This window comes from Miscanthus floridulus, chromosome 15 (genome assembly GCF_019320115.1).
Source record: "Miscanthus floridulus cultivar M001 chromosome 15, ASM1932011v1, whole genome shotgun sequence".
Classification (NCBI taxonomy): Eukaryota; Viridiplantae; Streptophyta; class Magnoliopsida; order Poales; family Poaceae; genus Miscanthus; species Miscanthus floridulus.
The window spans coordinates 19,315,373-19,328,303 of NC_089594.1; the positions used below are offsets into that span (position 1 = coordinate 19,315,373).

Here is a 12,931-nt window from a genome sequence, read left to right on the forward strand (position 1 = left end):
CAGGGAATGGGAATGAAGAGACAAAGGCACTCCAACAGGCACCGTGAAGGAAGCACGGAAGGCTGTAATAAAAATAATATATTTTGCTTTCATGATTTCACTATTTGTCACTTTAGCCAACACAAGTCAACGCGATAAATTTTCACAGCAACGCGCAGGGTATCATCTAGTAATACTAGAGGGGTATCGCTTTTATAAAATAGAAAACATTAAATGGATTTATTGGTGATGTTGATTAGAGTCTTCTAAATTAAAGAGTAGATATTTCTAATTACTGTAATAATTTTTAAGATTTATCTTTTTTCTAGCATATCTCATAAGGATTAACATAGCGGCTCTTTTGGGGCTTCTAATTAATAATAGTAAACATAAAAAACCAGTCTTTTGCGTAGTTCATTCATAATATACATGTTTGACCTCACAAAGATCGCTGGAGAGCACTGGGTTTTTGCCTCTCGAAGTTGGTCCTTCATTGTTCCCAGGTTCTGACTCAGTCTTCAGCTCTAGTTTTTTGGCAAAGTCTCCAAATCAATGTGCCTGACAAAATCTTTGGTTCGGCTTGATTGACCAAGTCTTCTTTGTTTTCAAGGTTACGCTATCTCTGAAAGAAAAAGAACCTAGAGACAAAATTCAAAAACATGAAGGGGGAGGGGGAGGGTGAGGGGCTGAGGGCAAAGGTCAATAGTCTCCAACACGGAGATTTGGTAATATAAAAAACTTTTGGTTTAATATATAGCAAAGTAAGTTGCAAGTGAAAACACATTTTTACAGTCAGTAATGATACAATTCAGCATCCACATAGACCGTGGGCAGTCCATTTCAACATTTCCCAAAAACAGAAAGAAAGAAATGCAGAAATCAAGCTCTCTCTTTTGTATCTCGGAGCAAGGCCGTGGTCGACGAGCCTGAAGAAAGCTTGGAGTCGCCGGTGGTTGTCGTCGTCGTTGTTGTCGTAGATGAATCACCACCGCGCTGTAGCTCTCAACGGACAAAGCGCCGTAGGAACGTCCAGTGACGGCGAGGTCCGACGCCGCCTTGTACATCTGCGGCGGGAGCGCCGGAAGCCTGGCGTCCTCCGACTGCAGGACGTGCATGGCCTGCGCGATGGATGGCCGCTCGCTCTGGTCAGGGTGCGCGCACCACAGCCCGACGACGAGCACCCTCTCCATGCACTCGTCGTGGAGCTCGTCGCCAGCCCTCAGCCGCTCGTCCGCCGCGTCAAGGATCGCGTTCCGGCCATACAGACCCCACACCCACTTCAGCAGAACGAAGGGCGGCTCGCCTTGCCGCAGGACCACCGGAGACCGGCCGGAGACGACCTCGAGGAGGACGATGCCGAAGCTGTAGACGTCGGCGTGGGTGCTCGGGTGGCGCGTGTTGACGAACTCCGGGTCGATGTACCCCGCGGTGCCCATCACGGCCTTGGTGGTCTGCCACCGCCCGCCGTGGTCGCCGAGCCGGGCGAGGCCGAAGTCGCCGAGCTTGGCGCCCAGCGAGTCGTCCAGCATGATGTTACCAAGGTTTTCATTTTCGGAAATTAAAATTTATCGGGGTCACAGATAAAGAAGATAAACAGTATATATCGGAAATATTAGACCAAATTCAAATAAAATTTGATTTGAATTTAAGTAAATTTAAATAAATTTAAACAAAATTTGTACGAAAAAGATAGATATTTTTTTATCAGCACCTACGGATAAAAATGATATATCGAAAATATCAGGAGATTTCGGCCGATAAAGGAAACCATGGATGTTACTGGGCTTGATGTCACCGTGCACCACGCGCTGCTCCCACTGCTGGTGGAGGTACCGCAGCGCGGATCCCAGGCCGAGGATGATCTGGTACCTCTCCGGCCATGTCAAGAAGCTCTCGCCGCCGTCGCTGCTGTGGAGACGCCTGTCGAGGCTGCCTTGGGCCACCAGCTCGTAGACGAGCAGGAGGCCATGGCGGCTGTCACACCAACCCAGCAGCTGCACGAGGTTGCGATGCTCTTGAGCCGGCTGATGATCCGCACCTCCGCCTCGAACTCCTTCCTCCCCTGCGCCGACGAGTCCGACGACAACATCTTGATGGCCACTGGGCGCTCTTCGCCGGCGACAGTGAGGGTACCCCTGTAGACGCTCCCGAAGCCACCGCGACCGAGCCTGCCGTCCTCGGCGAAGTTGTTGGTGGCGGCAGCCAGGTCACGGTACGCGTACCGCCGGGGGCCGCTGGCAGCCATCCCTCTTTCGAGCCCCACCCTGCTGTTGTCTTGTTCTTGGTAATCGTCGTCGTCGTCGTCGTTGGTTCCAATTCCCCCCGATCGACGACCTTCTTCTTCTCCTGCATTTCTGCCATACTAGCACGGCGGCTGCCGCACACGCCAAGAGAAACAGCAGAGGCACTAGCACGGCGATTATCAGTGTTCCTTCTGATCTCTTATTGGGTTGCTGGATGCTGCTGTCAGGTGTCAGAGCAGGCGGCGGTGCCGGTGCCGGTGCTGGTCACTGCCGCTATAGTTTTCCAAACGGGCGGCACTGGCGCTACACGCGGCACTAGCACTAAACGGCACGACACTATTAGTCACGGCACTATCAGGCACGGTGTCACTGTTGTGCCGTGCCGTGTAGTGCCACCGTACCTAGACTCTGGCCCAAGCACGGCACTAAAGCCCTCACATAGTGCCGTGCCGTGCCATAGGGCACGGCAGCCCAACGGACTAGTGCCGTGCCTTGGCACTAAAACCACATCACCACTTCAACAGATCAGAATCAAAAGAACAGTTCAAAAACAAACTTGAAAAATCTGATAAATCTGAAATCACAAAGAAGAAAACACAAGACAGAGATAACAAAATACCAAATTAAAGGAGCTGTGCAATGGCTGCCTCATTAAAAACCTGTCTAGGTAAAACTCACCCTTGTGAGAAACCCTAGACAGAGAAAAAGAGTGCAACCAGCTCTATAAGTTCAATTGTTCATTACATCCACAACCAAAGGTCCAAAGCATCCAAGTCTTAAGATTACAGAACCATTACATAAATGACTAATCAAGATAAAGTTGTTCAAAGGCCTCCTCGAGCTCCATATCCTCCACCATATGTTGTAGCCTTGTCTCTGTAGCTTCCCAGTCCTTGATGCATGTGAGTGCCTCCACAGTTTCAGGGTTCAGCCTCCACCGTCGGTCTTCAATGATCCTGCCAGTAGTACTAAAAGTAGCTTCAGAAGAAATGGTAGAAACAGGCACACTGAAAACATCTCTAACAAGGGTAGAAAGAACTGGATATATTAGTTTATGCTGATGCCACCCGTTCAAGATGTTGAAGTCATCATCCATCTGGCTAACTGTGTCACAGTCCAGATAAGCTGAAAGTTCAGAACCGGTGTTAGATGAACTTGCTGCATGTAACAAAGTAGTAGCAGGAATAGTCCTGGACATATCAAGATTAGGAGGAAGAGAAGAACAGCCAGCTCCAAGCAAACCACCACCATCATCATCATCATATATCTCAGCCCAAGCTGTTCTTTTCTTACCAGATAGGCTCGGAGGGTCAGACCTTTTCGCCCTAACAGAGCCATACAAATCATCATACTTATGATACAGTTTAAAAAGAAGAGGTCTAGTTTCCACCATCTTATTAGAATAATCAGCATCAGTAAGCAAATTTAACTTCCTAAGAACTTTGTTAAAACCTTTAATTTTAGCTCTTGGATCCAAGATAAATGCAATGCAGTAAAGTTTAGGTATGGTTCTCCAATATTTATTGTACTTATCAATCATAGGTTGGACAACAATTCTAATATGCTCATCATTTTGATACCTATGTAGGTGTATAGCAATCTTAACAATATGATAAACCATAAGTGGGGCAGTAGGATAGTACACACCAGACAAAGCAACTGTTGAGTCATAAAACAGTTCAAGGAATTCCAGTATTTTAGTTGCCATAGCCCAATGCTCATGAGTCAAAAGAAAGGGGTCAGCTCTTTTTCTAGGATAATTAGACTCAATAAAAGTATGGAAAGTTTCCTTGTGTGGTAGCAAATGCCTAAGTATCAGGTAGGTAGAGTTCCACCTAACCTCCATGTCCAATCCAAACTTCCTAGGTCTAATACCAGATGCCATGCAATAGCTCTTATATGCAGCAACTCTCTGGTTAGAAGAGTTAATGAATGATATAGCAGTTCTGAAAGCATCAAGCATAGGACTAACAGCAACTAGAGCCTCTTTAACAATCAGGTTTATGATATGACAAGCACAGCGTTGATGCAAAAATAGATCAGCACCCAAATACTCTCTAAGTACAGGTTTCAGTTTATCCATAGCTTTAGTATTAGCAGAGGCATTGTCCAAAGTAACAGAAAAAACCTTCTTCAATATACCATAATCATTAAGCACATTACTAACACGTTCAGCAATGTTATCAGCATTATGTGATGCATCAATAAGCCTTAAGCCAAGCACCTTTTTTTCAAGTTGCCAATCAGCATTAATGTAATGACCAACAACACTCAAATAATCTTCTTTTGCATTTCCAGACCAGATATCAGAGATAATAGCAACAGATGAAATGGCATTACTCTTCAAATCATCAATCAAACGATCACGCTTTTCATTGAAGTACTTAAAAAGATCTCTAGCTGTAGTTTGCTTAGAAATAGTTGTGTACCTAGGGTTATGAGCAGCTTTTATGTAATCTTCCCAGGCCTCAGTTTCCCCAAGACGGAGGGGAAGATCTAACCTAGCAAGCAAACGAACAAGCTGAACACGAGCAACCTCAGCCGAATACTCCCAATTACGCATAGTACCGTCCTTATTGAAAGTAATATGGGACTGAGCCATGCGACATTTCTCACGCTTCTTAGGGCAAGAGTCTTGATGACGGAGAAGGTGGCCAGTCCCAAATCTAGAGTACGCAGAATACTCCTTACGGCAGTGAAGACACCGAGCACCATACCTGACAACCTTACCATTTACCTTCTTGGTGAGCTTCTCAAAATCTTCCCAGCATACTGAGGTAGAAGGGTGGTTAGGCCTGCTGCTGGAGCTGTCACCAGCAGCGACGTCGTCCTGGACGGCGCCGCCGGTGTTGGGGGCATCAGTGTCATTGATGGGAAGTGGGTCAGCAGCAGTACGGCCGTAGAGTTCCTCGGCAGCACGACGGCCGAAGAGCTCCTCGGCATCCCCAGCGACATCGTCCTCGTCGTCTCCGATCATCCCGCAGAGGTGCAGCTCGTCGTTGGTGGTCATGGAGAGACCGATGTCCTCCTGCTCGTCCGACATCTTGTCGTCGTCGGCCTCCGGTCCCTCAACGCCAACGCCTACCAAAACTAAGAACAACAAGAACACCTAGGGTTAATAGAAGATCATGAAGAAATCAAGAAGAAGAACAAAAACGAACAGATCTAGGGTTACGGCTCACCTCTCTTGACCGAGCACCAGAGACAACGGCGACAACGACGTCGTGGAGACCCGACACCCTGGTACCTCAATGCATCAGAGCGGAGCCCCAATGATGCCGGACTCCGGCGAGGTAAATGAGAGCGACGAGACAGAGACGAAGACGAACGGTGGTGGATCTTGACGAGAAAGCTACATCGATGGTCAGGGAGAAGGAAGAGTGGTGTAGAAGTGCCGTGTGCCCGTGCCAGCAACCGCTGCCTTAACCAGCCACCGAACGACAGGAAGAAGAGAGGAGAGCGGCTAGGGTTTCAGTCGATGGGAGAGGCGGAGAGCTCGATGCGGCTGGAATGGGGACAAGGGACAGAATGACGAATGAGATAGGGTTTGGAAAGCTAGGAGGCAGAGAGCCAGGAGCGGCGCCGCGGCAGCTGGCTTATATAGCCATCCCACCCGACCCCTAGATCCAAAGGTCAGCAGGCGGGGGGGGGGGGCTCCTTCCAACGGCTCGAGGCCGTGCCGCCCCCGTGCCGGCCGCTGAAGCGGGCCGTGCCCGTGCCGTGCCATCGTGCTGGCATCGTGGCCCAGGCACGGGGCCGTGCCATGCTTGGCACGAGCACGGTAGCTGCCGGGCCGGGCCGTTTTCGTACCGGGCCAAATAGTACCATGCCCGTGTCGGCCCAGCGGGCTTGGCCTGTTTGGAGAACTATAACTGCCGCATACAGGAGCTTTGTCAAGGGTGAATTTTTTTAAACATTTTTTTAAACTAATTTTAAATCTAATACTATTTGTTTTTTATTTTCAAAACTAACACTTTTGACCGCGCCTATTGCCATGATGCATGGTGGCATGGCAGGAGGCTGACGTGGCGAAGACCGGCGCTGCTGACCGGTGATGTGGCAAGGTCTGCCGCGCCACCGATCTTAGCGCGGCACCGACATGCCATGGTGCATGGCGCGGCCGTACCTGAACGGTTTAATCAGAACTTTCTGAGTCAATCCTTTTTATTATGTCTTGTTTTTACTCCTATATTGGGAGTTACTCTATGTATTACTTGACGTAAAACCAATAGTAAATTTGTTTCTGTCGTTTGTTGAATTTTTTTCACGGCTCGATAGAGAATTTGATAAGCCAATGATTTTTTCTGTCTTTCATAATATGGTTAACCACCATGTTAACTAATCGATTACGAAAAATTAGATCGGATTTTGCTGTTTTTTTCTGCAGTACTTTGACGTGACATGAGCGTGAAAGAGGTCCAAGAATCCATTTTCTTTTTATAAGGGCTAAAAACGAATCACTTATTTTTTTGGCTTTTTGGCCCCATAATGTAGGATCGACAGCGATGCGACCATGGACCCCCCGCGCAGCACGGTCGACTACTGCGCGTCTAACGAGGGTGCTTTCTTCGGTGATTTTGTGGTGGCGATGACCAAGCTCAGGAGGATCGGGGTCAAGACGCCGGCCACCGGCGTCGAGATACGCCGGGACTGCCGGTTTCCGAACTAGTTGCTACTTAATCTCGCTGGTAGTGCTGCCGCGATGCATTGAAATGAATATGAAGCAAATAAATGAAGTTCGTGCGCAAGTTGATAAGCTGCCACATAATATTTTCATTGGTTCGACATAAGTTCGACATAACATAACCAACTAAGCCTACAAGTTTCGGACGACAATATTCGTTCGACCTAACAAACTAAGACCCAGGAGTGTAAGTAGCCCTCGGACGCCCCTGTCTCTTCGGATTTGTTGGCAACACATTGGGAGTGTAGCCAACGTCGGTGTGTTCACATTGCCGGTGCGTACGACTCGTACCCTATAAGTATATGATATACACGATTATTTATAATATTTATGATCATTAGTTCATGGAGCTTACGTATTTAAAGAAACTACCTTTTCTAGTACCTGTGAGGCTCCTTGGGTACCAAGTGGGGCACCACCTAGCTGAGACATGCCGATCTCGTCCTACGGCCAATCGTCCCACTGGTCGTGCTATCTATGAAAGCCTGGGGGGTCGTCATCATCGTCTTTCTTGGTTGCAGGGTCCTTCCCAGCGCTATGATGTGGTGGTGTACGCACTGCGGAAGTATCACCTATCACCGGCTGGTGTCCTCGAAGAGGCTGAAGATGTGCCACCCGACCGTGCCGGGAGTGGCGATTCCACCCAAGCGGGAGTGTCCATGCAGCTCAGCTTCTGAGCTAGCTTCCTGCAGGTCTTCTTCACCTTCTGCATAAATAGACGTTAAAGTTAGTGCATTTCCCAAACACATATACACTAAAGAAATGTTTTCGGAATGGATAAGCTTATGTTTACCTTCACAAAAGCCTCGAGAATGCCTGGCCCCTGTCCTCTAGACTCGTGAAGCCAGAACGCTGCTTCGTTGGACATCCTTGATAATTGTGTTGCCTGGTTACAGAAACACGGTTGAACAGTTTTAGTACACATACTTAATACCAAATGGATAATAAATTGTACCATTCAAGTATCTTACCACGTATCTTTGAAGCGGAGCTCTCTGTAGCTGTGTGTCCTCCCTAGTGGCAACATCGTACACATCTTCGATCACATCTTCCTTTGAGTCCTCGTCAATCGTCTCCTCAGTGTACGGGGGCTTGATATGTGTCCTCGTAGACCTGTGAAGCCACTGCAGGTACTCATCGAAGGTTGTGCTGGTCATGTGGGGGACCCGCATGGACCGGCTGCCGTTCCCTGGTCTGCCATAAGTGGATGTACTCGTTGTGTGTCACGCACCAATCCTTGGTCTTATACCTCTTCCTACGGTCTTACCTACAACAAAACGATGTTAGTTGTACCACACACACCTCTGAATTATAGCTTTGTTATTAATCGATAACGCACCCGTGTAATTCTTGGTTGGTGGAGTAAAGCAGCGGTGGGTAGCCTGTCATTCTTCCAAACTGTCTACAGACTCTGATGGGCAAGTGAATCTCGACCACGTGGAAGAAAATAAGAGGGACATTGCAATGATACTCATCTGACTTGTCCCGACAGGACTCAGATAGTACTAGAGCTCCGGAGCATCCCAAGGACACCAATGCACCTAAACATTTCGTAATTGATTTAGGTTGTGATATAGTGTACATCAAACAAGACACATATATGATAGTAAAGAGAGCCTAACCTGGTGCTGTGTCAGGACGTCGAGACCGTCCGTGTACTCCCTGTACTTGCGCGTCATATTCCCTCTAACTAACTCTACTTCCGTCCAGATATATAGAGCTGTAGGGAGTGTATCCTGCCCGTTCTATTGTTGCATTGAACATGATAATGAATTAGCCATTAATAATTTAATCATATGTAACTACCTCGAAGAATATAGTGAACCGAAGTACTTACCGGTCAACCAGTATTAAGGGGCCTCCCAACGGGCCATCGTTCCCAACACCAAACTTGGAGTAGGTAGGAGGAACCACCAAGGTTCGCATACCCTGAGGTACGACGTAAGACAACGCACAACTATCAATACGTCCATGCTAGGACTGCGCTGCCCCAGCTGTACGCCGCTATGTTCTCCCACGGCTGGGATAGTATGTCAAGGAAGATCCAACTGATGGTGTTGCCCGAGGCGTCTGGGAAGAGAAAAGCACCAAGGAAGTGCTAGAGCCACACTCTAGTGAACCTATCGATCGGAACCTCCTCAGCCTGTGGGTCTAAGTAATCAAAGCGCTCTGTGATCCAGGACGACGAAACTCTGAAACTTTTCCTAAAATTCACCAAAGAAAATGAGACCCAATGGCTGTAGGAAAGCAATGCAAGTATTAAATAGGCTTGAATTGCCCACTTATTTTTCTTTGAAACCTCATCGTCCGGTGGAAGAAAGCTAGTGAACTGAGCCACCAGCTCCCTCCAGTGATCGTTGTCAACTATACCCGTCACTAGAAGTCCTCCCAACTGAAGGCCAAAGATATCCTTCACGTCCTGCATGGTCAAGGTCATCTCGCTGCAAGGTAGGTGGAACATGTGGGTCTTAGGCCTCCACATATTATAAGAATAGAATGACTGTTAGTTGACTTAAATTTGTTATAAGAATGTTTACGTCCAAAGAAGGCACTCGCACATGTCTACAGCTGCAGTAAGTAGTGCTGGGTCAAGGGGCGGAAGACCGTAGTTGACAACACGGACAAGCTCGAGGAAGCCGGCACGCAGTATATACGGCGCGAAACGCTCGTCCTACTGGTGCGCCCTGGTGTGTGTGCAGAGCCTCAAAGCAGGCAAGGCCACCTGTGTGTCGGTGTCACTCAAGATGTGTGCTCGTTGCTGGTCGTCGTACTCCACCTCAAGAATGGGATATAACGGGTGCTGCGTGGGAGGGGCCATCCTGTTACAAATTGATAAACAAATGGTTAGAGTATTCAAAATAACAATATTCAAATTAACATTACGTAGCATTGCAAAATTTGAACTACTTGTTATGCAATACGATCACAATATGAAAGCATGTGTATATATTCAAAGTAACATTAACAGAAATATTAAACAACTTCACTAGGAAAATAAGCATTTGACGAAACTTCATCAGGTTATCCAAATCGACGTATCACGCACTACTAAGTACCAACACTTGAAAACTAGTATCTATACCCAAAATCCATAACTAAATAACTAACTATGAACTAAATAATAAATACCTAATCAATCCCTAAACCCAAAATCCTAACTAACACTAACCCAAAATCTTGTGTGCCAGGGGCATTCGGCAAAGCCCAAAAACACTCGGCAAACGACAATCATCGTAGGTTTTAATGGCAAAGAGCTCTTTGCTGAGTGTCAATCGTAGGGCACTCGGCAAAGACTATACCGAGTAAAAAAAACACTCGGCAAATATTTTTCAGAAAAAAAACAAGTCGCCTATGGCACCACCACCGCCACCACCACCACCATAGCCGCCAGCCACCACCACCACCACGCCCCGACGCCGGCCACCACCACCACACCACGCCTCGCCGCCACCACCACCACCACCACGCCCCGCCGTGGAGCCTACCGCCGGAGGGCTCCTAACCGTCAGATCCATGGATCCACCACCACCGGGATCCAACCCACCGGATCTACCGCCGGAGGACACCTCTCCGCAAGATCCACACCGTGGTGGCTCCATCCCACCAGATCCATGATGCCACCCACCGGTGGAGCCATGGAGGGAGGAGAGGACGACGGATTTGCACTGCCACCCGCTGCTGCTGCTGCTGCTCCGCATCGCTGGGAGGGGCCGAGCCACCCTGCGCCATAGACGGGAGGGGTTGGGCTACCTCACGCACGGCTGTGAAGGCCCCCCCCGGAGGGAGGGGAGCGGCGCGGTGGCGCCGGAGAGAGGGCGCGGGCCGACAGATCTGAGGAGGAGGCAGGGGAGGAGGGAGGGGAGAAGCGCCTGCGGGAAGAAGTAGGGGGAGGGGAGGGGCGCCGTCGAGGAAAGAAGAATGGGGAGGGGTGGGGCGCCCGCGGGAAGAAGAAGGGGGAGGGGAGGGGCGCCGTCGGGGGAAGAAGAAGGGGGAGGGGAGGGGCGCCGTCGGGGGAAGAAGAAGGTGGACGGGAGCGGTGCCGGAGAGGGAGGGGAGGGTCGCGCCGGGCCAAAAAGGGAGGAGGGGAGGGAGGGGAGGGGCGACGACAGGGGAAGAAGAAGGGGGAGGGGAGGGGCGTCCGCTGGGGCCGGTTAAAAAAAGATTTTTTTTTTCCTTTGCCAAGTGTCTTAGATCTAGGCACCCAGCAAAGTTTTTTTATTTTTTTCTTCTCCTTCTTTCCTAGAAAAAAGAATTTTTTTCTTTGCCGAGTGTCCTAGATCTGGGCACTCGGCAAAGTTTTGTTTTTATTTTTTTTCTTCTCCTTCTTTCCCAAAATTTTTTTTCTTTGCCAAGTGTCCTAGATCTGGGCACTCGGCAAAGTTTTTATTTATTTTTTTCTTCTCCTTCTTTCCTAGAAAAAAAATTTATTTCTTTGCCGAGTGTAAAAAAAACACTCGGCAAAGCCTCTCTTTGCCGAGTGTTTTTTTTTGACACTCGGCAAACCTTCTCTTTACCGAGTGTTTTTTTGTCGAGTGTTTTAAACGCAGCACTCGACAAAGAACTTGTTTGTTGAGTGCCCGAAAGAATACACTCGGTAAACATAAAAACACTCGATAAAATTAACGTTTCCGGTAGTGGGTGCTTCCTGCAGAGTGGATGTAAATGTCCATGACAGCACCTGGTGCTGCTCGCCGCCCGCGCCGGTTGCCGCGGAGAAGCCAACGGAGACACGCTCCGGCAGGTAGCTCTTCAGATCGACAGTCGCGTTGACATAGTACGATGTGTCGTTGATCGTGAGCTGGACGGCCAGCAACCTGGTGACATACTCGTACGTCACGGTGGCCACCATCTCGTAACCGGACGTGAGGTTCTTGGTCAGCGATGTGGTGTCGGTGGACGCCGTGGAGTTGAGAGAGTTGACGTCGATGCTCACGTGGCTGCTGCTGATGTCGTCGTTGGCCAGGTTGCGAAAGGTGTCGAACTCGACGGCGACGATAGTGCCGTCGCCGGTGCCGTTGGTGTAGGCCGGGAGGAGGCCCAGCATGCCTCCGGAGCTGTTGGTAGGGACACTTGACCCGAAACCGAAATGGGCGAGGAAGAAGGCCATCCCATCGCCGGCAAATGTGCTCGGGTCCAGACTGATGCGGAAGGAGAAGGTGGTGTGACGAAGCTGGCCGTCTCGCCGGTAGCTGCGTCCCAGAGCGGCACTGGCTGCGTGTACGTCGCCCGGCCGACGCTGTATGTGCTGTCTTGGTCATGCTGGTTCCGCGTCAGCTCGAGGGTGTTTGGAGTGAGGTATGCGTCGCCGGTGCAGTTTATCAGCTGGGAGAGGTCCCGGCTCTGGGGCGTAGAGAAGGTGAGGTTGAAGGACACCGAACCAGCGCGAGGGACATGGACGGCAAGCGTCCAAAGACTGTAGAGGCTGCACGCCTGCACAGGACGGCGAGGCCGGAGGGACCGCATCTCGCTCTCGCTGCGGCTGCCATTGTTGCTAGCTAGCAGCATTTGGTATGTGGGATGGGTTGGAGGAGGAAGAAGGACATAAAAATCTTTGAAGTAGAACGAATAGTCAAGATTGGAATGGCCAACCCGGCCCTGGCCTTAGAACCGGCCCCGTGGCCTCAATGCCAATTCTAGGGAGCCATGGGTCGACCAATTTCCTCTAGATGCTCTAACATCGATGACCCATTGGGCAGTATGTGTCGATCCAAATATTTTTCTAGAGTCACAAACCATGAATACTATCAACGTTTTTAGAAAAGATAAGATACAAGATTAAAAAGTATAATAATAACATATTAAGATTATTAGCAATAAATCAAATTAAATAAGTTTGCTGGTGAACCATCATTTTAATTTTATCAATTTTTCACTTTTAAAATATGTTTTTCTCAATATACTTCCAAGTTATGACCATCCGTACTTATTTGAAAAAAATGAAGAATACCAATAAATTAAAGAAAAATACTATTAATATGACGAGTGGGTCGACCCATGATACCATTACGTCAATACGTTCCGACCC

At 48.9% G+C, this 12,931-nt stretch overlaps 1 pseudogene; it reads right to left on the minus strand.

The window, feature by feature from the left end:
* Positions 1 to 797: 797 nt before the first annotated feature.
* Positions 798 to 12,392, minus strand: LOC136509172 (L-type lectin-domain containing receptor kinase IX.1-like; annotated as a pseudogene).
* Positions 12,393 to 12,931: the final 539 nt, after the last annotated feature.